At 37.3% G+C, this 27,988-nt stretch overlaps 1 protein-coding gene and 1 long non-coding RNA gene across 7 annotated transcripts in view; one reads left to right on the top strand and one right to left on the bottom strand.

The window, feature by feature from the left end:
* Positions 1 to 27,988, top strand: part of HPSE2 (heparanase 2 (inactive)) — a 711,059-nt gene that overhangs the window by 513,653 nt on the left and 169,418 nt on the right. The gene's annotated exons all lie outside the window — the stretch shown is intronic.
* On the bottom strand, positions 28 to 26,735 carry LOC109492632. Its single transcript, XR_002146571.3, has 2 exons — positions 26,588 to 26,735; positions 28 to 214 (listed from the first exon to the last, which is right to left on the bottom strand). It is a non-coding gene; the product is annotated as an uncharacterized LOC109492632 (long non-coding RNA).

Genomic DNA, 27,988 nt, shown 5'->3' with positions numbered 1-27,988 from the left:
ATGGAGAAGACACACGGAAGACACATATGACTATCTGAAGACATTTTATTTTATCTTATTTTATTTTTCCTGGGCCAGAGTTTGGGTGTGAGAGAACAAAAGGCACCGAAATGTTTGTCAAAGATCATGATCCATACAGTTTTATGAATTTCTCCCTCAGATTCATGGGATATTTTTAGCTGGCACATTCTCCTTCCAACACTCCTGGGAATATCTGTAAGAACAAAGCATTTTTCCTGCAGTTGTACTAAGAATTTTAATTAACAGAAAACAACACACAGCCCAAATATCAGATTTAGTGGACAGATTGCAAAAAGAGGCTGATTAATCCGGCACAACCTCATTTTTCAGAATCTATTCAATTAACAGTTGCTTTTTGCTCACTTGCTTCTGTACTCAACTTCAGTTTTCCAAGAGCTACACTGTGAGTGAGTTTAGCAGACAGACAGGAAAATCCTCTTGACTCCCTCCCAGTCTCATCACTTCCTCTTCTCTCCCCTCAGTGCTGTCTCTACCTCCCTTTACTCAGATTATAATCATTTACTGCCTCCTGGAACCCTCAAGTCATGTGGTAGCTGTTGCTTGTCTCCTGTGCTCTCTGCCCAAGGCACACACATTATTGAAGTTACAATTGCATCGTCTCCAGGAGGAAGGGAATTGATATATTTTTGTAGGAAATTGTTATTTTATTTCACTTCTTTACTTCTCAACTTCTTTGGAACTCTTAGAGCTTCTCAACCCACTCAATCTTCCCCAATGCCCTACCCAATTTTATTTCATTGTTGAATCACTGTCTTTTAAATTGTTGTATTGTTTTGTAGTACAGAAGAAATACCATCCTACTTGAAATCCAGAGATCTTAGGTTTCTACCTATAATCTGCTATTAACAAGTTGTAGAGCCTTAGGCAAATCAATTTAATTTTTCTGAGCCTTCACTTCTTCATCTGTAAAATGAGGGTAACATCATATACCTTGTAGCATAATTGTAAGAGAAAAGGGAGATAACATGTTAAAGTATTAGGTTGAGCCATATAAAATTGCCAACGTTGACTGTTTTTGACCTACAAGAAGGACAATTTCGTGTGGTTCAACCTAACATCAAATACAGACCATTGTAAATGGAGGACATTTGACAAATGTTGAATGTGAATCTGTCTCAACTGGGAGAAAAGTGTCACAATGATAATACAGGGTTGTTTTTCAGAGACCTTCCCCGATCACACTGTAAAATACATGCTTTACTCCTGAAGCACACCTTTAACAAAGTGGTATGGGGAGACAGTTCACGTCTGTTCTATATCACAACTCGCCCCTGAGGATAAAACACGAAGTTTCAAGGCCACAGTGTTTTCAGGATCTCCAGAAAAGAATAACTTCAAATACAATACCTTTAAACTTTTCAACAGTCTTACCAAAGTTAGATTGTTATATAATTAATAAAAATTATGTATAGCACATGTATTAAGAGTATTGCCTGGAACTCTGCTTTTGGTCAAAACAATATTATTTTATTTTGTAGATGACGAAAAAGAGGTTGTAAAAGGTTAGAGCATTTAATCAGTTTATCTTTATCTATAATCAATGCTTTTATTATCTTCATATATAATTATTTTATCTTTGTTATCTTTATTATAATTATAACTTTCCTTATAATTTATTATAATACATCTCTACTACTGTATAATTCATATTTATCATTAATTATATAACCATTTAGTATATTTAGTTACTAGCAGAGCATTTATTAGAACCTAGGTTTCTAGAATTTCATGTCTTCTTGTATTTCTTTACTCAGTTGGACACATACTTATTGAGTACCTGCTAGTTGACAGCTCTGTGCTCTTTCTGTTTAGTCCTGTGGTACAGTTTACTGGTTTGTATGCCAGTCGTGCTCTCCACGTGTGCCTGGGTTTACCCTGGAAAGGTCTATCTCTGAAGTTGTTTTAAGTCTGTGAAATTAGGTGCTTAAGCAGAGTCACCTCTAGGTTCCATTTTAGTTTTAGATACAATTCTAAGTAGAAGCAAGACAAGTAATTGCCAAATGTCACTATAATAATGATGCTGCTTTTTCATATTCCACCCAAAGAGGTGAAATAAGCATCTGTAAATGGATTGGAAACAAGATTGGTTCACTGTCTAATCAATTTTGTGGTGACACAATGAGGTACTTTGTAATCAGGTATTACATTTACATTGGATTGAAGTAAATAAGGAGGTGAAGTAGAAGATAAAAGAGCAGAAGAACAGGAACAGGAAAAAGATAGGAAAATGAAAACAGTAGGGAAATAACAATGCCCAAGTGTGCTTGCTGTCTTTATCTTTTGTCTCTGGTAGATTGAAACTGTTGAAACTATTTACGGTGCATTTTCTAAAAGGGCTTTTATTTTTGTTAGCATTCACTAGGAGGACAGTTAAAGGGAGATGAAAAGTGGGAATGCTAAAAACAAACTTACCCCTTAAAATGTGACCAGTTTTCCCACGGCTAAGCCTGCCTTTAGTATCCACATTAGGAGATGTTGGATTTGGGGAGAAATGCCACCTCCTTCATATTAGCTGGAAATGTACCCACCTCAGGTGGTCCAGAATGAAAGTTTTACGTGTCCTAGAATGGTTTTTTAAAAATTAAATCGCTGGCTTACTTTATGTCCTCAAGTGGTAACTTAATTAACTAAAATGTGAAAAATCAAGGAGGCAGGAAATGATTATATTTCATGCAGGTCCCAAAAGCAGTTAGTGCCAACTCTTCTAATGTCAGTTGGCCATCAACCAGCATTTCAGGGCCAGCTGGCACTGTGACTAGTGCCTCTATGCCATGTATCTCAAGACCCCAGAACCTTCACAGTTAATTGACACACTTCTTGAATATTCTCATTGCCAAGGGCCCCAGGCTTGTACTTTTAGAGCCTTAGACATAAACTTTACCACCTGACTACTTTTAGAGCCTTAGACATAAACTTTACCAGCATGGTTTATCCCTTGCAGGGCTGGCTTCATGGCTTTGTGACCTATGCAGTCACTGAGGGCTCTGTGCTCAGGACGGCCTTGCATTTGGTTTAATGCTCTGTGTCACCTTTGAAATTCTTAAACAAAGGATCTTGCATTTTCATTTTGCACTAGACTCCACAAGTTAGGTAGGCAGCCCTAATTTCTTATAACCATTTTTAGCCTTTTTTTGTTGTTGTTCTGTTTTAAAATTTTTATTAAAATGCTTGACTTTGTTGGGATTATTATCAAATATCTATCCAACCTGGTACAGCAAGGGGCATGAAGGAATAAGAAGTCAATAGCATGATTTAGTGTGATTCTGTTCTGCTTCCAAAATTTCAAGCACATTCCCCTTTCTGACTATTACTTCAGGTTAACCTTTCCTAAGTTGTTTTTACTTACAGAAACAGCCCTTTGCTTTCTTCCTGATGAAATTAATAGCTATCTGTGTCACATACTTTATTATGTGCCTTGTACTTCATGTTTATCATCTCACTTAATCCTCACAACCACCATGGAATGTTGCTACTGTTTTCCCCTTTTTAACAATGAGGAAGGCAAGGCTCAGGATTTAAAGCTACCTGGGTCTGATTGTTTGTTTGCATCCCCAGTATCCTGTTACTTGAATGTCCTTTTTTATGTAAGACCAATATTTAGTTCTACTTGAGTCCTCTCTGAATGTCTCTCAACCCTGACCTCTTTCACTTGCTTTGTCTTGTCTCCTATCTTTTCTCATACTCTTGTTAATTTTTATTCCTCAGCTCTTAGTCTTCCTCAGCCTGGACTCTCTTTCTTACTCGCTCTCTAGTCCCATTGAAAATTCTTTTTTATTTTAAGGATTTCCTCTACATCCTTAATATTTTCACAAATAATCCCTTTGCATTCTCACCTTTTGCAATTTTATGACTCTGATATCATGTCCTAAAGAATTTTGTAGGGGCACCTGGGTGGCTCAGTCGGTTAAGTATCCACTCTTGATTTTGGCTGGAGTTATGATCTCACAGTCCTGAGATCCATCGGGCCCCACCTCAAGCTCCAGGCTGGGCATGGAGCCTGCTTAGGATTCTCTCTCTCCTTCTCCCTCTGCCTCTCCCCTACTCACACTCTCACTCTCAAAAAATAAAAAAAGAATTATGTAAACCAGGCATCACTGCAAGAAAGGATTAACTATTTTGCGTACATTGTAGAGAATATTATTCTCCAAAGTAAATGAATCAGTTACAGCAGTTTTAGTATCATAGTCATTGCATATTGATTGATCACTCAGCCAACAAAGCAGATTAGATGATGTAGAATTAATGGCTTTCCTACATTAAACTTATAAATATTTATCAAACACCCCTGCATACTAATATTTTTTAAGAAAATGTAGTTGTTATTAGCATTCAATTATTTAAATTCATTCAACAAAGTTCCTATTGATTATATTTAAGAACATTGTATACCTGGCCTACTGACTGTCACCTAGACTGTCAATAATCTAGCTAGCTGCCTCTTTTCTCCCTGCCCCTTTTCTATCTCACGTCCCAGGCCCTTCCAATCAGTTGCCGGTTGTTTTGTTTGTTTGTTTGTTTGTTTGTTTGTTTGTTTGTTTTGAGAGAGAGAGAGAGAGAGGGCACAAGTGAGCAAAGGAGCAGAGGTGGGGGTGGGGGTGGGGGTGGAGAGAATCCCATGAGGGGCAGAGAGAAAGAGAAAGAGAGAGAGAAAGAGGGAGAGAGAGAGATAGAGGCAACGCTCACCAGAAGCAGGGCTTGAGCTCACCAGATGTGGGACTTGAACACCTGAACTGTGAGATCATGACCTGAGCCAACGTCAGATGCTTAACCGACTGTGCCTTCCGGGTGCCCACCAGTTATTTTTCTAAAATACTATCTGGTTATGTCATTCTTACGTTTAAAAACAGTGATTCACTTGGTGTCTATTTAATGAACACCTACTATGTGCCAGACATGTGATAGACACTAAGAATACAATAGAGAACAAAATAGGCAGAAGAACTTGCTGTCATGGTGATCACATTCTAAAGATAACTTCCCATTTTCTCCTTGGTAATGTTAACACTTTGGAGCAACATACAGAGTTTATCATAATCTAAATGCCACTTAACTTTTCAGATCTGCCCCTCTCTGTTCTTCTACCTTTCTTACCCTGGGGCATGTTGTGCTCCATTTGGGGCAATGGTTCTTTTTCCACAGCATGCATGTTCATATAGTGCTTTTTCTTCTCCCTGGGATGCCTTTCTTTCCCTTCTCTATCTTACAAAATCTTAGCTCTCCTTTATTTATTTATTTTTATTGTTTTAATTTTAATTTTAATTTTTTTAAATTTATATCCAAATTAGTTAGCATATAGTGCAACAATGATTTCAGGAGTAGATTCCTTAGTTCCCCTTACCCATTTAGCCCATCCCACCTCCCACAACCCCTCCAGTAACCCTCAGTTTGTTCTCCATATTTATGAGTCTCTTCTGTTTTGTCCCCCTCCCTGTTTTTATGTTATTTTTGTTTCCCTTCCCTATGTTCATCTGTTTTGTCTCTTAAAGTCCTCATATGAGTGAAGTCTTATGATTTTTGTCTTTCTCTGACTGACTAATTTCACTTAGCATGATAGCCTCCAGGTCCGTTGCAACGTAGTTGCAAATGGCAAGATTTCATTCTTTTGGGTTGCCGAGTAGTACTCCATTGTGTATATATATACCACATCTTCTTTATCCAGTCATCCATCAATAGACATTTGGGCTCTTTCCACACTTTGGCTATTGTTGATAGTGCTGCTATAAACATGGGGGTACATGTGTCCCTTTGAAACAGCACACTTGTATCCCGTGGATAAATGCCTAGTAGTGCAATTGCTGAATCGTAGGGTAGTTCTATTTTTAGTTTTTTGAGGAACCTCCATACTGTTTTCCAGAGTGGCTGCACCAGCTTGCATTCCCATTAGCTCTCCTTTAAAGTTAAGTTCCCATGTCACACTTTCAACTTCTTTAGTAAGCCTTTCTTAACTAATCTACCTCCCTCAACGTAGTAACTATTGATTTGTAACTTCCTCTTTCCCTTTCCTTTCTTGCTTTTTGAAACTGGAGCTTGTTCTTAAGGACTAAATTTAAAGATTCACAGAAAAATAAAAGAAGTAGTGGGCAGTACTATATTATTTGAAGATTGTTTATTCTCAATCAGTTGATTAACACTGGATGATATAGAGGGGTATTAGACAAGGTCCCATCTTCTAAGAAATTTACAATGTAGTAGGGAACATATAGTTCTTTACATGAAACTATAGCAAGAAATACAAAAGAGTAAATAATGGAGTGCTAATTTTGATGCCCCTAACTCCAGACAAGAAATTAATGACCCCATTTTACAAGTGGGGTAAGTAAGGCCCAAAGAGGTTATGTGGGCTACTCAAAGTCATGGGACCAAATAGTAACAAGACAGACCAGAACCCAGGATTTTTCCCTCCTTGTACAGAACACTTTGTCCTACACTACCATCATTCAATCCATCACCAAATCCTCTTAGTTCCACTTTCAAAATATATCTAGATTCCAAACCCTTCTAACCATTTCCACTACTACTACCAAAATTCAAAACAATTTTTATTTTTCCCCAGACTATTGCAAGATCTCCTTGTTCTTCCTATAGTTTATTTTCAATAAGCAACTAGAGGTATCCTACCATTTCTCTGCTCAAAATCCTTCAGTGTCTCTTCATCTGACTTAGAACTAAAGCCCTTAAGTTGACCTATAGGCCCAAGTTAACTGGCTCTCCTACTACTACCCTCCTACCCCCTGTGCAGTCCTCCTCCCTTGCTTACTGTTCCTTGAATATGACAGTCACGTTCTCATCTTTGGTGTTTGCATTTGCTTTTTCCTTTGTGTACAACACTCTTCCCCCAGAAATCTGCACGACTCTCATTTCTTTCAGGACTCTGCTCCAATGTCTGCTGACCAAAGTGGCCTTCCCTGGCTACTTTGTAAAAGAGCAATTTTCCCCCAGGCCAATACTCCTTGTAACTCCTTTATCCTGCTTTATTTTTTTCTTCATAACATTTATCCCCACTCTGACACATTTATTTATTTTTCCCCCCTTCTAGAATGTAAGTGCCGTGAGAACAGAGGCATTAATTCGTCTTACTCACTGGTATATCCCCAGTACCTAGAATGGTCTCTGGTACATAGTAGATCCTCAATAACGAATTGAATGAGAGAATGAAAGGATTATTGGTGAAGACTGGTGGCCTAGTCAAACTGGTTTCCAATGTGCCCAGAACATGCCTTATGTTTTCTTGACTCTTAGAATGTCTAACGTTCACACCTCTGCCATTGCATCTACTCATCCTTTGTGACCAATATTAATTCTCACATCCTCTGTAAATTTCAAATGACCTTCATCTGTCTCTAACCTCCTGTAGTTAGCATGGGGCAATTTATTTGACAACTCATCATACCTTAGTCTCTTCAATCTTTTCTTTGGAGTTCTTTGAATCTTTTAAAATTTATTTTACAAGTTTATATTATCTTCCTAGAGAGATTAGTGTTTAAAACAAGCTGTTCAAGCATGTGCTAGATGCTGATGATGCAATGAGGTCCAAAGCCATCTGCTGGACTTCCTCTCGTTCTCTCTTACTTGGGAAAGCCTATCTTTTTTTCTACTCAGGCCTTCAACTGATGGGATGAGGCCCACCTACATTATAGAAGACACTCTACTTACTCAGAGTATACCAATTTAAACGTTAATCTCATCCAAAAATACTCAACAAGTTAACACATAAAATTAACCATCAATATCTGAAAAAAGTCACCCCATTATTAAACAAGTTTGTGAAAGCCTGGATTAATTACTTTTTGTTCATTATGGTCTTCTCAGAATCTAGTTTGGACTATCAAGTTGCAGGGTGTACACCCTTTGGGACTAGTGTTCCATGCATATACTTTGGGAAAATGCTAGACTGGGGTGCCTGAGTGGCTCAGTCGGTAACTGTCCTACTTCAGCTCAGGTCATGATCTCCTGGTTCGTGAGTTCGAGCCCCGCGTCAGGCTCTGTGCTGACAGCTCAGAGCCTGAAGCCTGCTTCAGATTCTGTGTCTCCCTCTCTCTCTGCTCCTCCCCTACTCACACTCTGTCTCTCTCTCAAAATAAATAAATAAATAAATAAATAAATAAATAAATAAATAAATATTTAAAAAAAAAGAAAATGCTAGACCAAATGGTCATTAAGATTTTTTCCATTTCTTTCTTTTTTTTTTTTTTCAACGTTTATTTATTTTGGGGACAGAGAGAGACAGAGCATGAACGGGGGAGGGGCAGAGAGAGAGGGAGACACAGAATCTGAAACAGGCTCCAGGCTCTGAGCCATCAGCCCAGAGCCTGACGCGGGGCTCGAACTCACGGACTGCAAGATCGTGACCTGGCTGAAGTCAGACGCTTAACCGACTGTGCCACCCAGGCGCCCCGAGATTTTTTCCATTTCTAAAAGGTCAAAATACTAACTGATTGCTCAAGGCCACATGGCTGCATAGTATTAGAGCTTAGAACAAAACTTAGTTCTCTTAGAAATCCATTGCACAAGGCTATTTATTGCAGCTTTGTTTGTAATAGCAAAAGATTGAAAAGAACTTAATGGTTTATTAGGAAGGAATTGGTTAAATGAAAATCATGGTATATGCATGGTATTATATACCATATAGCTTAAAAAAGAAAGAGGACGTTTTTTGTATACTAATATGATACAATTCCCAAAATGTATTATTTAGGTGAGAAAAAGAAAGCTAACAACAATGTATCTAGAATACCATCTTTTGTGTAAAAATGTGTGCGTAGAGAAGAAGTAAATATATGTTTTACTTAACATTATTGATAACATTTTTTTTGCCTCCTAGGGAGAGATTTGGGTCACTAGGATATAGAGATGGGAGGGAGGCTTTTCACCATACACCCTTTGTTTCTTTTGATTTCTGAACCCTGTGAATCTAGTACCTATTTAAACAAAACTTGAATAAATGAAAAGCAACTTCAAGTGATTATAGTGAAGCAGGGATGTGAAAACCACTGGTCCATATGTTGTCCTCCTAGACCAGAACCCCTTGAGCCTTCCATTATTCAAGTTTTATCATGCTACCTCCAGTGACTTTCCTTATGCATCCTTTGAAAAAGATAATTATGCTCCCCTCCCTTTCACACAGGCTTATGATCCCCAAGGCAGTACCAGTACTGGTTATTCTGTGTCTCCCAGACCCAATACAACCTGGGAGGAAGGCTGTATCAGGGCAAAGAGGACCCAGGGAATGGCTAGCAGCCAAAATTCAAGGTGGGCATGCCAACACGAGCCCTGGTCTCTGGTGCCAATTCAGTGCACTCCTTCCTTGCATTTCAACCTTCTCCTCTGGAAACTTGGGATGATAGGGCCTGACTTACTTGTATCATGAAAGTTTTGAGGTTCAAATGAGACTATAGATGAAATGTGCTTGGCAAACACAATGGGTTCCATATATATGGAAATGAGAGATTTATTGTGGAGAGTAAACTACTACAGGTACATCTATTAACATGACAGTAAAGCACCACTGTTCCTGGTGACTGCATCACCATTCCTCATAAAGGAAGCAGAAAGTGGCCACGTCTTCTTCAGGCTCTGGAATCTGAGTGTATAAGAGATATTATGGAGAAGCTGAAGCCCAGAGACACTACTGATGCCAGGAATTACCTCCCCTGTTCAAATGAGTTCACTTGCCACTCCACTGCCAAGGTCTTTCCTGTGGCCAAGAGAGGCTATGGTGTGTAAAGGGTGACTTTTAAAAGCTGCGTTTTTAATAGGGGTGGAATAATTTTAGAATTAGAACATGGAATTATTTTCAGGGGGGTTGGAAGGAAGCCCAGTAATGAGTTGTATGACCTTGGACCAATGCTTTACCCTCTCTGGGTCTCAGTTTCCAAGTCTGTAAATGAGAACGTCCTTAGGACCATGTAGTTCTTTCCAGTTCTAAAGTGAGAAAACTACCCAGCAAAACTGGAAAAAAGAAAACAGAAACCCTAGACATTTGTGCAGTTCTTCACTCAAATTGTCATCAAATTTAAAAAATAAATTTGCAGTGAGAAAATAGTGCTGAGAACCTCTGCAGGATCAGCTCTGTCTTGTTCATTAATACATGACCATTCTTTGCCCCTCATGTGTACTTCAATTCGATCTGCTCCACGAGCAGCACTTCCTCTTTTCATTGAGACAAACAAATAAATAACCAGTCTAGTAACCAAGAATGAAATTAGTAGCAGGCAGAACAAATTAATTTTAAAGATTCTGTGACCAAATTTTAATTGAACTCATAATTTCCCTGTTCTTAGCCCATAATGCCTCACAAGTACTCAGTGGAGTTGGCCACATCTAGCTCCCAGGGAAGAAAATGCTAACAGTTGGCATCTATTGTCAGCTCTCCATTCCACCCTTAGAAAACAACCCATTTCCTTATAAAATTTCTATTTCACTTTGGCCTGGGTTTTGTTTGTTTGTTTTAACTTTAAAATTTTTTGTGTAGAAGTTTGTTCCAAGGAGACTCTTTATTGACTCTTTTTCTAAGATGAGAGGTTGGTTTATTATAAATTAAAGAGCCATTCTCTGGGCTGATGGCTCAGAGCCTGGAGCCTGTTTCCGATTCTGTGTCTCCCTCTCTCTCTGCCCCTCCCCCGTTCATGCTCTGTCTCTCTCTGTCCCAAAAATAAATAAAAAAACGTTGAAAAAAAAAATTTAAAAAATAAATAAATAAATAAATAAATAAATAAATTAAAGAGCCATTCATAGGGTCCTCTGACTGTCTTATTTTATAAGTCTGAAATAGCAGCAGAAATGATTATATGAAAAATTACTGTATCCATACTCATAATTAATAAGTATTAAAATGTTTTAAAGTTTCACTTATGATATTTTTATATAAAACGAAACATCACAGATATGAAATTGAAGTCAACCTGTTCTGCTAATTAGTCTCATGAATTCCCAGGGATAACCACTTATGTAACTTTAGATTGCATGCTGCCAGACTATATTTATTTTTATATTTTTACTAAAGCCAGGAAAATCTCTAAAGTATCTATTGTTTTGCTTTATGTGCTCTAAAGATGTACATAAATTATATCATTGAAAATTATATACAATTATATAAATATGAAGTAAAAAACCTGCTTATTCTGCAAATTTCTTTCTTTGCTCAACATGTTTTTAAGAGCTATGTGTATTATTCCATATACATTTATTTCATTTATTTTCTCTTCTGTACAGTATAATGAAAACCATTTCCTATCATAAGATCATAACGATTTATTTTTTCCTTAGATTTTTAAAGTTTTTTTTAATGCTTAGGTCTAATTCCATCTTGAATATATTTTTATTTATGAATAGGAATTAAAAATCTGATTTCATAATTTTCTTCATCTAGTTTCTGTGCATTTGGATAGATTAATTACCAAAGATCTTACCGGTTTGCTAGTGTTGTGAATGTCATCTTTTTAATACATTTTCTAATTAGTTGTATTTAGTATTTGAGAACACTGTAGATTTCATATGTTCGTCTTTTAAGTAGCTACTGTGATAAATTTTATCACTAGTTACCAAAATTTTTCAATGATGTCTTTTAGATTTTCTATTGCAAATAGTGATACATTTGTTTTTTTCTTTCCAATAGCCGTGTGCTTTTCTTTTTAATTTTTATTTTTTGAACTAGTTAATAGACCCTTCAATACAGTGTTAAATGGTAAGGACGGTAGAAGGCATCCTTGTCTGTTCTTCACTTGGATGGGAATGACTTAATTTTCATCATAAAGTATGTTTTCTCTGGATTTTTGGTAGACCGTCTTTATCAGGTTCAGAAGATTTAACATCCGGGTCCATTATTAGAGTGGTCTTATTTATTTATTTTTTAAGTAATGGAAATTGCAAATTTTCTTCCACTTTTTTTTTGATCCCCAATTGAATTTTTAAGAAAATAGTTAATAGATTTTTTAGTACATTTTTAGATTTACAGAGCAATTGCTCATAGTACATGGAATTCCCTATACCCTGCCCATTCCCACTTACTACTCCCCACACAGAGTTTCCTCTGTTAACATCTTGCATTAGTGTGGCACTTTTTTTTTTATGGTTAATGAATCAATATTGACACATTATTCTTAACTGCAGTCCATAATTTAAAATAAAACTCACTCTTTATAAAGTTCTATGGGTTTTGACAAATGCATAAAGACACAGATCCACCATTACAGTTTCATATGGAACAGTTTTAATGCCGTAATAATCCTCCAGGTTCCACGTGTGCATTCCTCCACTCCCTCCCACTGAATCTCTGGCAGTTGTTGCTCTTTTAACCGCTTCTGTTTTCTGCCTTTTCCAAAAATGTCATGTACTTGGAGTCACACAGTATGTAGCCATTTCAGACTGGCTTCTTTCACTTGACAATATGCATTTAAGATTCTTCCATGCCTTTTCTTGGCTTGGTTGCTCATTTCTTTTTGTCACTGAATACTATTCCTATTCCACTATATGGATGTACCACAGTTTGGTTATCCATTCATTTATGGAAAGACATCTTGGTTGCTTCCAGTTTTTGGTGATTATGAATAGGCTGCTATAAACCTTTGTGTATAACTTTTGTTCTGTTTTGTTTTTATCTTTTATTTTCTTTTGTTTTAATTTTTCAAATGTTTGTTTATTTTTGAAGGAGAGAGAGACAGAATGTGAGCAGGGGAGGGGGCAGAGAGAGTGGGAGACACAGAATCCAAAGCAGTCTCTAGGCTCTGAGCTGTCAGCACAGAGCTCAATGCAGGGCTCGATCCCACCAGACTTGAGATCACAACCTGAGCCGAAGTCAGATTCTTAACTGACTAAGCCACCGAGATGATCCTGTTTTAATTTTTTAATTATTATTTATTTTTATTTTTTAATTTACATCCAAGTTAGTTAGAATATAGTGCAATACTGATTTCAGGAGTACAGTCCAGCGATTCATCCCCAATGTATAACACCCAGTGCTCTTCCCAACATGTGTCTTCCTCAATGCCCCTTACCCATTTGGCCCATCCCATCACCCACAACCCCTCCAGCAACCCTGAGTTTGTTCTCTATATTTAAGAGTCTGTTATGTTTCATCCCCCTCCCTATTTTTATATTTTAGCTTCCCTTTCCCTACGTTCATCAGTTTTGTATCTTAAATTCCACTTCACATATAAGTGAAGTCATATATTGTCTTTCTCTGACTGACAAATTTCGCTTAGCATAATACCCTCTACTTCTATCCACATCATTGCAAATGGCAATATTTCATTATTTTTGAATGCTGAGTAATACTCCATTGTACACACACACACACACACACACACACACACACACACATACACATCTTCTTTATCCATTCATCTGTCAATGGACATTTGGGCTCTTTCCATACTTTGGCTATAGTTGATAGTGTTGCTATAAACATTGGGGTACATGTGTCCTTTTGAAACAGTACACCTATATACTTTGGCTAAATACATAGTAGTGCAGTTGTTGGGTTGTAGGGTAGCTCAATTTTAATCTTTTGAGGAACCTCCATATTGTTTTCCAGAGTGGCTGCACCAGTTTGCATTCCCACCAGTAGTGCAAAAGAGTTCCCCTTTCTTCACATCCTCACCAACATCTGTTGTTGCCTGAGTTACGAATGTTAGCCATTCTGACTATTGTGAGGTGGTATCTCATTGTGGTTTTCATATATATTTCCCTAATGATGAGTGGTGTTAAGCATTTTTTCATGTGTCTGTTAGCCATCTAGATGTCTTCTTTGGAGAAGTGTCTGTTCATGTCTTTTGCCCAATTCTTCACTGGATTATTTGTTTTATGGGTGTTGAGTTCGATTAAGTTCTTTATATATCTAGGATACTAACCCTTTATCTGATTTGTCATCTGCAAATATCTTCTCCCATTCTGTTGGTTACCTTTCAGTTTTGTTGATTGTTTCCTTCCCCGTGCAGAAGGTTTTTATGTTTATGAGGTCCCAATAGTTCATTTTTGGTTTTGTTTCCCTTGCCTCTGGAGACATGTTGAGTAAGAAGTTGCTGCGGTCAAGGTCAAAGAGGTTTTTGCCTTCTTTCTCCTCTAGGATTTTGATGGCCTCCTGATTTACATTTAGGTCTTTTATCTATTTTGAGTTTATTTTTGTGTGTGGTGTAAGAAAGTGGTCCAGGTTCATTTTTCTGCATGTTGCTGTCCAGTTTTCCCAACACTATTTTCTGAAGAGACTGTCTTTATTCCATTGGATAGTCTTTCCTGCTTTCTCAAAGATTAGTTGGGCATATATTTGTGGGTCCATTTCTGGATTCTCTATTCTGTTCCATTGATCTGAGTGTCTGTTTTCGTGCCAGTACCATACTGTCTTGATGACTACAGCTTTGTAATACATCTTGAAGTCTGAGAGTGTGATGCCTCCAGCTTTGGTTTTCTTTTCATGATTGCTTTGGCTCTTTGGGGTCTTTTGTGGTTCCATACAAATTTTAAGATTATGCGCTCTGTGTGAAGAATGATGGTGTTATTTTAATAGGGATTGCATTGAATATGTATATTGATTTGGGTATTAGACATTTTCACAATATTTGTTCTTCCAATCCATGAGCATGGAATATTTTTCCTTTTGTGTGTGTGTGTGTGTGTGTGTGTGTGTGTGTGTGTGGTTTGATTTCTTTTATAAGCTTTCTATAGTTTCCACTGTATAGATTTTTCACCTGGTTAGGTTTATTCCTAGGTATTTTATGGTTTTTGGTGCAGTTGTAAATGAGATCAATTCCTTGATTTCTCTTTCTGTTGCATCATTATTGGTGTATAGAAATGCAACCAGTTTCTATGCATTGATTTTAAATCCTGCAGTTGGATTTAAATGGATCAGTTCTAGCAGTTTTTTTGTGGAATCTTTTGGATTTTCCACATAGAGTATCATGTTGTCTGTGAAGAGTGAAAGTTTGACTTCCTCCTTGGAGATTTGGATGCCTTTTATTCCTTTGTGTTTTCTGATTGCCAAGGCTAGGACTTCCAGTACTATGTTGAACAACAGTGGCAAGAGTGGACATCCCTGTCGTGTTCCTGACCTTCAGGGGAAAGCTCTCAGTTTTTCCCCATTGAGGATGATATTAGTGATGGGTCTCTCATATATGGCTTTTATGAACTTGAGGTATGATCCTTCTATCCCTACTTTCTTGAGGGTTTTTTATCAAGAAAGGTTGCTGTATTTTGTCAAATGCTTTCTCTGTAACTATTGAGAGGATCATGTGGTTCTTGTCCTTTCTTTTATTAATGTGATGTATCACATTGATTGATTTGTGGATATTGAACCAGCCTGAATCCCAGGTATAAGTCCCATTTATAAATCTTTTTATTATTGGATCCAGTTGGCTAATATCTTGTTGAGGATTTTTGCATCCATGTTCATCAGGGAAATTGGTCTATAGTTCTCCTTTTTATTGGGGTCTTTGGTTTTGGAATCAAGGTAATGTTGGCCTCATAGAATGAGTTCAGAAGTTTTTCTTCCATTTCTGTTTTTTGGAAGAGCTTCAAAAGAATAGGTATTAACTATTCTTTAAATGTTTGATAGACTTCCCCTGGAAAGCCATCCAGCCCTGGACTCATGGTTTTTGGGAGATTTTTGATTACTAATTCAATTTCTTTACTGGTTATGGGTCTGTTCAAATTTTCTATTTGTTCCTGTTTAAGTTTTGGTAGTTTATATGTTTCTAGGAATTTGTCCATTTCTTGCAGATTGCCCAATTTATTGGCATATAATTGCTCATAATATTCTCTTATTATTGTTTGTATTTCTGCAGTGTTGGTTGTGATCTCTCCTCTTTCATTCTTGATTTTATTTATTTGGGTCTTTTTCTTTTTGGTCAAACTGGCTAGGGAGTTATCAATTTTGTTAATTATTTCAAAGAACAAGCTCCTGGTTTCATTGATTTGTTCTACTGCTTTTTTGTTCTGTTTTGTTTTGTTTTGTTTTGTTTCAATAGCATTGATTTCTGCCTTAATCTTTATTTTTTCCCATCTTCTGCTGGTTTGGGGTTTTTTGTTGTTCTCTTTCCAGCTCTTAAAGTGTAAGTTTAGGTTATCTGAGACCTTTCTTCCTTTTCTAGGAAGGCCTGGATTGCTATGTACTTCCCTCTTATGACCACCCTGCTGCATCCCAGAGGTTTCAGGCCATGGTGTTATCATTTTCATTGACTTCTATGTACTTTTTAATTTCCTCTTTAACTTCTTGGTTAACCCATTCATTCTTCAGTAGGATGTTCTTTAATCTCCAAGTATTTGTTGTCCTTCCAAAATTTTTTTGTGGTTGATTTCGAGTTATAGTGTTGTGGTCTGAAAATATGCACGGTATGATCTAGATCTTTTTGTATTTTTTGGGGGCTGATTTGTGTCCCTGTATGTGATATCTTCTGGAGAACATTCCATGTGCACTTGAGAAGAATGTGTATTCCTCTGCTTTAGGATAAAATGTTCTGAATATATCTGTTAAGTCCATCCCGTCCAGTGTGTCATTCAAAGCTGTTTTTTCCTTGTTCATTTTCTGCTTAGATGATCTGTCCATTGTTGTAAGTGGGGTGTTGAAGTCCCCTACTATTATGTTATTATTGTCAATGAGTTTCTTTGTTTGTGATTAATTGATTTATATATTTGGGTTCTTTTACGTTGGGGGCATAAATGTTGACAACTGTTATATCTTCTTGGTGGATAGACCCCTTAATTATGATATAAAGCCCTTTATCTCTTGTTACAGTTTTTATTTTAAAATCTGAATTGTCTCATATAAGTATGTCTACTCTGGCTTTCTTTTGTTGACCATCAGCATGATAGATTTTTCTCCATCCCTTTACTGTCAATCTGAAGGTGTCTTTATGTCTAAAATGGGTCTCTTGTAAACAGCATATAGATGGATAAGATGTTTTATTATCCATTCTGTTTCCTTATGTCTTTTGATTGGAGCATTTAGCCCATTGACATTTAGAGTGAGTACTGAAAGATATGAACTTACTACCATTGTGTTCCCTGTAGAGTTGCAGTTTCTGGTGGTGTTCTCTGGTCCTTTCTAGTCTTTGTTGTTTTTGGTATTTTTTGCTTTGTTTCATCTTTTCTCCCTTCATAGAGTCCCCCTTACAATTTCTTGCAAGGCTGGTTTAGTGATTACAAACTCCTTTAGTTTTTCTTTGTCTGAGAAACTCTATCTCTCCTTCTATTTTGAGTGACAGCCTTGCTGGATAAAGAATTCTTGGCTGCATATTTTTCCAATTCAGCACGTTGAATATATCCTGCCACTCCTTTCTGGCCTGCCAAGTCTCTGTGGATAGATCTGTTGTGAACCTGATCAGTCTTCCCTTATAGGTTAAGTACTTTTTTTCCCTTGCTACTTTCCTAATTTTTTCCTTGTCTATGTACTTTTTGAATTTGACTATCATATGTCCCATTGATGGTCGGTTTTTGTTGAATCTAATGGGAGTTATATGTGCTTCCTGGATTTTGGTGCCTGTGTCTTTCCCCAGGTTACAAAATTTCTACTATGATTTGCTCCCATAAACCTACTACCCCTTTTTCTCTTTCTTCATATTCTGGGACCCCTTTGATTTGAATGTTGTTCCCTTTCAATGAGTCGAGTTCTCTAATTCTTATATCATGCTCTTTTGCCTTAGTTTCCGTCTGTTTTTTTTTTTTTTCTGTTTCATCATTCTCCGTAAGTTTGTCCTCTGTATCCCTAATTTGCTGCTCTGCCTCATCCATCCTTGCTGCCATGGTACCATTTGAGATTGCACCTCAGTTATAACATTTTTAATTTCATCCTGACCAGATTTTACTTTTTTTATCTACACAGAAAGAGATTCCATGCTTTTTTCAACCCCAGCTAGTATTCTTATTATTGTGATTCTAAATTCTGGTTCAAACATCTTGCTATATCTGTGTTGATTAAGTCCCTAGCTGTCATTTCTTCCTGTTCTTTCTTTTGTGGTGAATTCCTTCATTTCATCACTTTGGGGGAAGTAAAAGAATTAATAAAGTAAAAAAATTAAATTAAAAAAATTAAAAACAACACACAAAAAAACAAATGAAGCTAGATCCTAGGTGTGTTTTGGTCTGGTTGTTGAAAGAAGCTTGGTAGAAGAGAGAAGAAAGGGAAAGAAAAGAGAAAAGAAAGAAAAGAAAAGAAAAGAAAAGAAAAGAAAAGAAAAGAAAAGAAAAGAAAAGAAAAGAAAGGAAAAGATAAGATAAGGAAAACATTCAAATATTTTTAAATGTATACAATAAAATAGAATAAAATAAAATGAAGTATGTAAAATATACTAAAAACTTTACAAAATATAGTAGACAAAAGTAAAAAAAATCTTTTTTATACAAACAGAAAATAAAAATAAATTTTTTAATCTTTCTGTATCCAAGAATAAGAGAAGAAAAAACATGAATAGATGAACCATCAAACAGAATGAAATCTGAACAAAATTACATCCAGTTTCCCCTAGAAGTCAAACTATGAAGCACTTTACAGTCCATACACTAAGCAGTGGGAGAGACTTGTGGTCGTCCTCTAGGGCTTGGTTTGTGCCTTGGACAGGACTTGATGTAATGACTCTGTTCTCCACTAGGTGGAGCTGCTTAGCTTACTGGGGTGGTTCAGCTACATGTGGCATGCCTACCAGTGTAGGTACATCTGCAGGGAAGGTGAAAATGGCATCACATAGCTTCCTAGTCTCTAGCATCACAACACTGCTCATGACACCAGCAACCAAGCACCCCTCTTTGTCTCCAGCTTCCATCCACTCCCTGCTTCTACACTGTCCACAACCAAGTCGTCAGTCTGCCATGTGGGCACCTCCTTCCCAAATTTTATCTCAAATGGGGCTGTTTCCAAACCCCTCATTTCTGAGGGCCCTGTGGCTTGAACCCACTCCGACCCTCTGGGAGAGGGTCTCAGCAAGCAATGGCCAGGTGCCGGCCCGCCCTCCCAGAACACTTATGCCACCATGCCACTGCAGAAACCAAAAGACTGCACCTGGGTGGTAGCCCACCTCTGAAAAATTTCCCATGATCATGTAGCAGCAGCATTTCAGGGATTATGGTAAGTCACTACACACATCTGGAGCCAGGCTTCACCACCCCCTGACGTCTTTGTTTCAACACCAGCAAAAGTGGCTGTAATTTGGGGTCCCCTGGGACCTTTGCCTATGGGTAGGCTGCATGGGCTCTAACACATGTCCTCCCAGTAGGGGAACCGCCTCTCCTGGTGTGGCCCAAGGACCACTCAGACCTTTCTCTCTGCTCCTGGGGATTTGCCCTTCCTGCTTCCCATCAGAGCACCACCAGGTATTGAGCTGCAGAGTTTCTGACTCTGCACTCCTCTGTTTATAGAGTCATAATGGTAATGAAACTTTCTCCTTTCTCCTTTCTCCCTTTCTTGTTCAGTTCCTTGCACATGTTTCCACTCTTTCTTTCTCTCCAGCTGCTTTCAGGGGGAGTGCTTTTCCTGTACACTCCCCACTGTCTCTGTCTTCTCTCTGGAAGTAAAAACAGCTCCCCACCCTCCATGGCTTCTCTCTCCCCCAGTTCACCTCTCTGATCTGCATACCTGCAGAGTTCTGTGGCTCAAGTGATGCATATTGTTGTGTTAGTCCTCAGATCAATTTTCTAGGTGTGCAAAATGGTTTGGTGCTGATCTAGCTGCATTTCAGGGATGAGAGAAGCAGAGAATTTCCATACTGCTCCACCATCTTGGCCCCTCCCTCATTTCTCTGTATGTCCAATTTATTTTCTGTATCTATCAAGATGATCCTGTGGTTTTTCTCCCTTAATATGTTAAGATTATTGTATGGACAGTTTTTGATATTGAACTATGCTTTTATTTATAGGATGAACCCTATCTATACTGGAGTGTTTTTTTAATACGTTGCTGTATTCTCTGTGTTTATATTTTTTTTCATGTTTATGTATTTATATTAAGAGAGAGAGTGTGTGACCAGGGGAGGGACGGGGGGGGGGGGGGGGGGGAGAGAATCCCAAGCAGGCTCCAATCTGTCAGCACAGAACCTGACATGGAGCTCTAACCCATGAACCATGAGATCATGACCTGAGCTGAAACCAAGAGTTGGACACTTAACCAACTGAGTTACCTAGGCATCCCCTCTGTGTGTTAATATTTTATTTAAAATTTTTGTTTCTATATTCATAAGCTAAATGATCCTGTAATTTTGTTTTCTTTTACTGTTGTTTACTGCCTTCAGAATCAGGGTTCTAGCATTCTAAAATGGTTTGAGTAGTTTTCCTTTTTTGTCTATCCTTTGCAGAAATGTATTTAATACAGGGATTATTTTTTCTTTAAGTATTTTGTTAACTTGTTTATTGAGAGCTTCTAATCTGGCCATGATGAAGTAGTTTGTATTTGACTGACCCTCGTATTAAAAACAACTCTAAAAGTTGATCAAATAATAAAATAATCTTTTGAAGGCACTGCACTATAACCAACACAGGGAGACTTGAGGGGCTGGTATCCTTAAAAGAAGGAAAATTCATGAAGTGAACCCCCTAGAATTTTTCCTAAAAATATTTCCATATTACAGCCTAGGGAAATAGAGTTTAAGCAGCAACAGCATTCTTATTAGGCTGGGAATTCAGAGTTAGAATTTGGGGCCATCGGAGTGGGTAGGTATTAAAGGGCAAAATTCCAGAGAAGAGCAAAACACAGAGAAGGAGCCAAAAAATGTGACAAAATTTCCACAAGTCATAGGCCACTTCTTCAGCTGCATGTACAAGTATACATGTACCCCTAGAAACCAAGCAAAAACCAACACCTGAGAGGCTAACATGCTGCACAAAGATTTCAGCAACCACAGGGTGATAAAGAAACCAATTGGAGCTCAAGTCCTGTCAGTGTGTAGAGGCTTTAATAAAGTCCCCTTATTTTTAGCTGTGGCTCTACAAGGCTTATACCTTAGAAGTAATGACTATGCCGGGGTGCCTGGGTGGTTCAGTCGGTTAAGCATCCAACTTCGGCTCAGGTCGTGATCTCATGCTCTGTGAGTTTGAGCCCTGCATCGGGCTCTGTGCTGACAGCTCAGAGCCTGGAGCCTGCTTCCAATTCTGTCTCTCTCTCTCTCTGCTCCTCCCCCGCTCACACTCTGTCTCCCTCTCCTTCAAAAATAAATAAACATTTAAAAAATTAAAAAAAAAGAAGTAATGACTATGCCTTAGAAGTAAGGACAGTGTCATAGAGTAAGGCAAATGTGAAGTAGACCAAACCTACTAAATAAAGCCTTAAACCAAGCTTCAACAGAATCAAGGTAATCTGCTGGTATTCTATATCCTTTCCAGAAGAAAACATAACTGTCTTTGGAGAATGGAAAATCATCCATACCCTTAAAATTTTTTCATTTGTAACATCCAAGATCCATTTGAAAATTATAGGCATGCTAAAAAATAGAACTAAATTGTATGTACACACTCAGGTGAGCTTGGAATTTAAGTTACCAGACAAGGAACTTTAAATAACTCTGATCAGTATGTTCAGGAAAATGTGAATGAAAGATGAAAAGTAGAGAATTTTAAAAGAGAACTGAAATCTGTTTTACAAAAATCAAATGCACGGTCTAGAAGTGCAAACATATCTGAAATTAAGAACCCTCTAGAGGTGTTTACCAGCAGACAGGTTATAGCGAAAACAAAAACCAAAACCATACGATTAATGAACTTGTGGCCAGATTAATAGGAAATATAACCAAAATGAAGCACAGGGGGAAAAAAAGAATGATGAAAAATGAGTGCATGGAACAGGAGGGATACAGTCAACTTTTACTATACCTAGAATTAGAGTATCAGAAAAAGAGGAGAGAATGTAACAGAAGCAAGTTTTGAAGACAATGACCAAGAAAATGTCACAAATTCAAGAAGCTCACATCTTCAAAAAGTTAACCATAGAATTACCCTATGACTCAGCAGTTCCATTCCTAGTTATATACCGCAATGAATTTAAAACAGGTATTCTTCAAACTGTAAACAAGTGTTCTTAAAAACAAATACTTGTGGGGCACCTGGGTGGCGCAGTCGGTTAAGCGTCCGACTTCAGCCAGGTCACAATCTCGCGGTCCGTGAGTTCGAGCCCCGCATCAGGCTCTGGGCTGATGGCTCAGAGCCTGGAGCCTGTTTCCGATTCTGTGTCTCCCTCTCTCTCTGCCCCTCCCCCGTTCATGCTCTGTCTCTCTCTGTCCCAAAAATAAATAAACATTGAAAAAAAAAAATTAAAAAAAAAAAAAACAAATACTTGTATGGAAATGTTTATAGCAACACTATTGACAATAGCCATAAGGTGGAAGCAGTCCAAATGGGCATGAATGGATGAATTGTGTAAACAAAATGTGGTATACCTGTTTGATGGAATAAGTACCTGATACATGACACAACATGGATGAGCTTTGAGAACATTATGCTAAGTAAAAGGAGCCAATCACAATGGATCACATATTGTATGGCTCCATTTACATGGAATGCCAAGAATAGGCAAACCCCTGGGGACAGAAAGATTAGTGGTTTCTAGGGGCTGGGGAGAGGGGGGAATGGGAAGTGACTGTTTAATGCATATGGGGTTTCCTATTGGGGTGAAAATGTTTTGGAACTAGATAGCAATGATGGTTGCACAACATTATGAATGTACTAAATGCCAAAGAATTATAAACTGTAAAATGGCTAATTTTATGTTATGCAATTTTGCCTCAATTGAAAAACATTTAGAGAAGAAGCTTATTAAGTTACAATCAGGATTCATTCATACAAAGAAAATCACACCTGAATAAATAATAGTTATACTGCTAGAAAGTGAAATTAAGTTTTTACTTACATTTTTACATTACTTAACAATGATTTCAAAGATCATCCATGTTGTGTCATGTATCAGAACTTATTCCATAAAACAGGTATACCACATTTTGTTTACAGAATTCATCCATTCATGAATATTTGGACTGCTTCCAATTTATGTCTATTGTCAATAGTATTGTTATTGAAACAAAAGTCCTTTTATTATCTTCTAGTTTCTATAGTTTTTATTGGTAAGTCAAATGTGGTAATATGGTCACTTTTTTGGAGGTAAAGTCTATTTTTTTTTGGCTGCTTTTAATATTTTTGCTTGATCCATACCTCACACCATGAACAAAAAATATTAATTCAAGAGAGATCACAGGCCTACATGTGAAGGATAAAACAATAACACTTCAGAAGAAAATAGTATATGCTCATGACCTTGAAGTAGGCAAAGATATCTTAAGTAGGACATAAAAATCATTAACCCAGGAAAAAAGATTGAATAACTGGACTTCATATCAGTCAACAATGTTCATTAAATTAAAAAAAAGAGAGATGCCATACAAGAGTGGAAAGACAAGTCACAAACTGAGAGAAGTTATTGGCCATGTAAATATAACAAAAGGTTTGCATGGAGAATATATAAGACATTCCTCCTAGTCAATAAGAAAAGAGAGTGAATTTGATCTTAAAAAAAAGCAGAATACATGAACAAGTGCTTCACAAAATTCCCTGTTTCAGGTATGGAGCAACCCTCTGAGATTTCTGGTATAAGATGTGGCCCCCAATTCCTGCCCTTGTGGCCAATGCCTGACCCAGGTTCTCTTGATTCTATTCAATTACCATTCTGATTTTGAGTCCTTATTTACTGCTACTATTTGGGACTTTCCTTTCATTTCAAGTTTAGCTAATAGTCTTTGTTTTATTTGTACAGCATCTTTACATATTTAAGATCGGAGCAGGGATTCCTAGCATACACTCAGTCATGTGCAATTACTTAGAAGTCCAAATTACATTTTTATGAAGTCAGTGTAGATTACAGTGAGTGATATCGCCTTGAATTGTTTCTAGATTCAATACTTTATATTACTATAAATTATAGTGCACACAGTAGATTAGAAGAGTTCACAGAAAAGAAAGCTAGTTAGAGTAGGAAGAGTGAAATAAAGAAATATGGGGGTTTATACAGCTGCTGGAAACGAGTGTTGGAAGGCCAAGTGTATTTTGAGCACCTTCTTTGCTGATTGCCACTAGGGACCAGGTGGGCTTTTGTTTGTTTTATATAGGCAAAGTATCTAATAATTTATCATGCTCCACTGATTTGCAAAGTTTGGATCTACTCACAAATCATATTACCTGGGATGATGGTTAAAATGTAGATTCAGGGGCTTTGCCCAGGGTCACAGAATCTACATTTAGCATACTTTGTGTGATGATGATTCATATACTTATGTATGAAAATTATTACAGATAGGTACCAGAGCTAGGTATGTTAACCCTACTAATGGTGATTGAAAATCAACTGTGGGAAACCTGGCTGATAATGTTTAGTCCAAGAGGATAACTGGTAGTTTTCTAGTGTTAGAGAATTTTAATTGTTTGGGGTGGCAGGGACTAGCAGCCTATGACCTGCAGGACAAATCCAGCCCATCATGGGTTTTTGTATAGCCAGTTAGCCTTACAAAATGCTATTTGCATTTATAAATACTTTTTAAAAATCAGAAGAAGAAGAAGAAGAAGAATACTTTGTGATGTGAACATTCTATGAAATTCAGATCCTAGTGTCCATCAGTAAAGTTTTATTGGAACACACTTATGCCTATCAAGTTATGAATTGTCTATAGCTGCTTTTGCATTACCAAATAAGAGTTGAGAAGTGGCAACAAAAACCAGATAGCCCCAAGTCCTAAATTACTTATTACCTACCTTTTTACAGAAAAAATTTGCAGGCCCCTTGGCAAAGCTATAGGCCTTCATGTACTATGTAGGCCTGTCAATCTCCCCATAATCCTAAATCAGCCTCCACTTCTCTATCAACCTCTAACCCTCTCCCCTCCTGCAACACTCCACACACACCCTGACAGAATGTCCTGCAGTGAATCTCTGGACTGTCTTCTTCATTGTGAAAGGAGAAAACAAAACTGCCCTGTTCTCATTCAGAAAGATCCCTTAAGTTCACTTACCTGTGAAGTATTCTGTGATCTTTGGAGAAAAAATGTTCTGGAAAGATCTGATTATATTAATTCAATTCCTACCAACTCTTGGGACCACTTATGAGGGCCAGCTCTAGCCCCAGGAAAACATAAAAATGTCTAAAAATTCTTAGAAGGGGAAATCCATTTACAACAAACTAAAGGTTAATAGATTCATGATTCAACCTCAAACTATATTATATCAAATAAAACATTTGACCTGACAAAGAATAGAGTGTTTTTAAAGTTGCTAGGAGAATAGGACTTCCTGAATTATTTGATAAAATTAAAGATGGATTTTGGAGAAAAGAAATAAAGCAGAAAATAAGACTAAGGGGCTTTGCTTTGCTTTGTATATATAGAGGACTAAATACATAGTTTATAAATTATTGAGTGTCTTTTCTTTTCTCACAGCTTCTTTCAGTCTTACTTCTGGTCACTTTTCTGTCTAAATAGAAAAATGAAAAAATAAATAATTGAGGAAATAAGAGTAAATAGAAAATTTAGAAGAATAATAAATCAGTGGGAAAGATTAACATTCTAAAATATGTATCAGCTGGTTTTATTCTCTTGTTAGTGATAGGCTACAAATTTGGTTCTGTGCTTCTAAGTAGGTAGCCAAAGCAAAGTAGAAAACAAAACATAGTAGTCATAAGTCAAAAACTAAACTAATTTTTCATGAGGAACATCATTTTCCTGTTGCTAAGCCTTGAGATAAATTTTTCTGGTAGGTCCTTATAAAAAGTGTACCATGTGGTGATATGGATACTGTTTTACACACACACAAACACACACACACACACACACACACACACACACACACACACACTAGACACTTTTTTCTATCCTATTCTTTCAAAGGCATGGATGCAAAACCCACATTAAGGAAAAACCATAGCATAGGGACTGAGGCAATGCAAAACAACAGTAATTTCTCAATCTCATCCATAAAAGAGAGTGTGAAAAATCAAACCCAAATAGAAAACTTACATGAGACCTTTGGGCAAGTCATTTTCTTTTGATTTGATGGATATGTTGGATATATCCCTGTATACATTTTTTGGACAATATTGTATGAAAATACAATTTCATTAATATTAACTGAAATAGGATTCTCATACGTATTGAGGGGACCCCAGTGTTATTCCACTCTTTGTCAAAGAGGAGTCGTTGATCCTTGAATCTGGAAAGGGACTTAGAAATAATTTTGATCAAAATGGCGAATATGTGGCTTCATTCCCATGGCAGACATGACTAATTGATCACATTAATACACTGATTCACAATACAAGGTAGAGGGAAGGCTATTTCTCAACACCACCGTTAATGCTAGTACTGCCAAAAGATCAGTGCTGGCCTATAAAATAAGAATATTTTTAGTGGACTTCTGGTTTTAGCCCCAGCATGGAAAGAGCTTAGAAGTTTTTATTTTCATTCATTCAACAAGAAAAAGCTGAACAATTTGAAAATGAATGACTTTTCTTGGACCCATCAGAGAATTAAGATTGTAGGGCAAACCACCACCCTGAAAATCTGAAAAACTAGGTGAATCCAGGGAATCACCAAAATTTGCTTACCTGGAACAGAAAATGCTGAAGCCACAAGCCTGTAGGAACACTTTAGTGGTAATTTTGATGAATTGTTAGAGACTTAGTGTAGACTAGCTTGAGAGTGGAGGCTATAGTCTCAGCACCTCCCCCCCTCCATACACCCCCCCCCCCAACACACACACATACCTTTTGTGGAATCCAGAATTTTCTAGTAGTTCTGGTAGGGGGAGGGTAAGAGTAATCATTATGAAATAGGACCAGAACATTCTTTCTATAACAAAAGCCAGCTCTCCAAGGGGAAAAACATAAACAGAACCTTATCCCAACTGGGGGAGGAATCCCTTTCACTGTAGCCGCTTTTAGCCTTTCTGTCTCCCCTAGAGGTAAAAAGCTATTCCACTGGAAAAAATTGTGAAGTTTATAGCCCAGAGATATAGACCCACTAAAAGACTAAGATTTACTTATAAAGTTAGAGAATACTTTCTTTCCTCTGTAGTCAACCACCTCACAAATAGGGTTCCAGTATAACAGTGAATTATAGCTGAAAAGGCTGAAAGATACAGACTCTCTGAGAAGTAATTAGGGAAGCCTGAAGTCAAGAGAGGACAATAAACAAGGACATTAGAGGAATTCAAAGCCTCTGGTACCTACAGCTATAGCAAATATGAAACATAGTCCAACTTACAGTGCAAATCCTCACACTAAAGATCTGTTTATCTCAGTTCCTATTACCCATTTCAGCATGTTGACCTTTACCAGAAAATTACAAAGCACACCAAAGGGCAAGGAAAAAACATAGTCTTAACAAATAAAACAAGCATCATAACTAGACCCAGATATGAGCTGGAATTATTAGACAGGAATTTAAAAATAACTATGATTCTTATGTTAAGGGTTCTAATACAAAAAGTATGCAACATGCAAAATTGATGGATAATGTAAGCAGAGAGATGGAAACTATACAAAAGAAGCAAAAGTAAATATTGGAAATCAAAAGCACTGTAACAGAAATGAAGAATGTCTTTAAGGTGCTCATCAGTAGACTGGACATAGCTAAAGAATAAGTGAGTTTAAGGAAAGGCCAATAGAAATTTCCCAAACTGAAATGAAGAATGGAAAAAAAAAAAAAAAAACAGAACATGTAAGAACTGTGGGACAGTGTGACATACACATAATTGTAATACCTGAAGAAGGAGAAAAAGAAAGAGATAACAGAAGAATAATGAAATAATAACGGCTTGAGGTAACTGAAATATTGAAGTAATAATAGGTGAAAAATTTCCAAAATTAACAAAAGACAAAACCATAGATCCAGGAAGCTCAGAGAATATCAAATCCAATAAATACCAAGAAACCTACACCTAGGAATATCATATTCAAACTGCAGGAAGCCAAAGAAAAAGAGAAAACCTCAAAGGAAGCCAGGGG

Source organism: Felis catus, chromosome D2, assembly GCF_018350175.1.
Source record: "Felis catus isolate Fca126 chromosome D2, F.catus_Fca126_mat1.0, whole genome shotgun sequence".
NCBI classification, from domain to species: domain Eukaryota; kingdom Metazoa; phylum Chordata; class Mammalia; order Carnivora; family Felidae; genus Felis; species Felis catus.
Note: the sequence above shows the minus strand (reverse complement) of the source record. Positions and strands in the feature narration are given on the sequence as shown.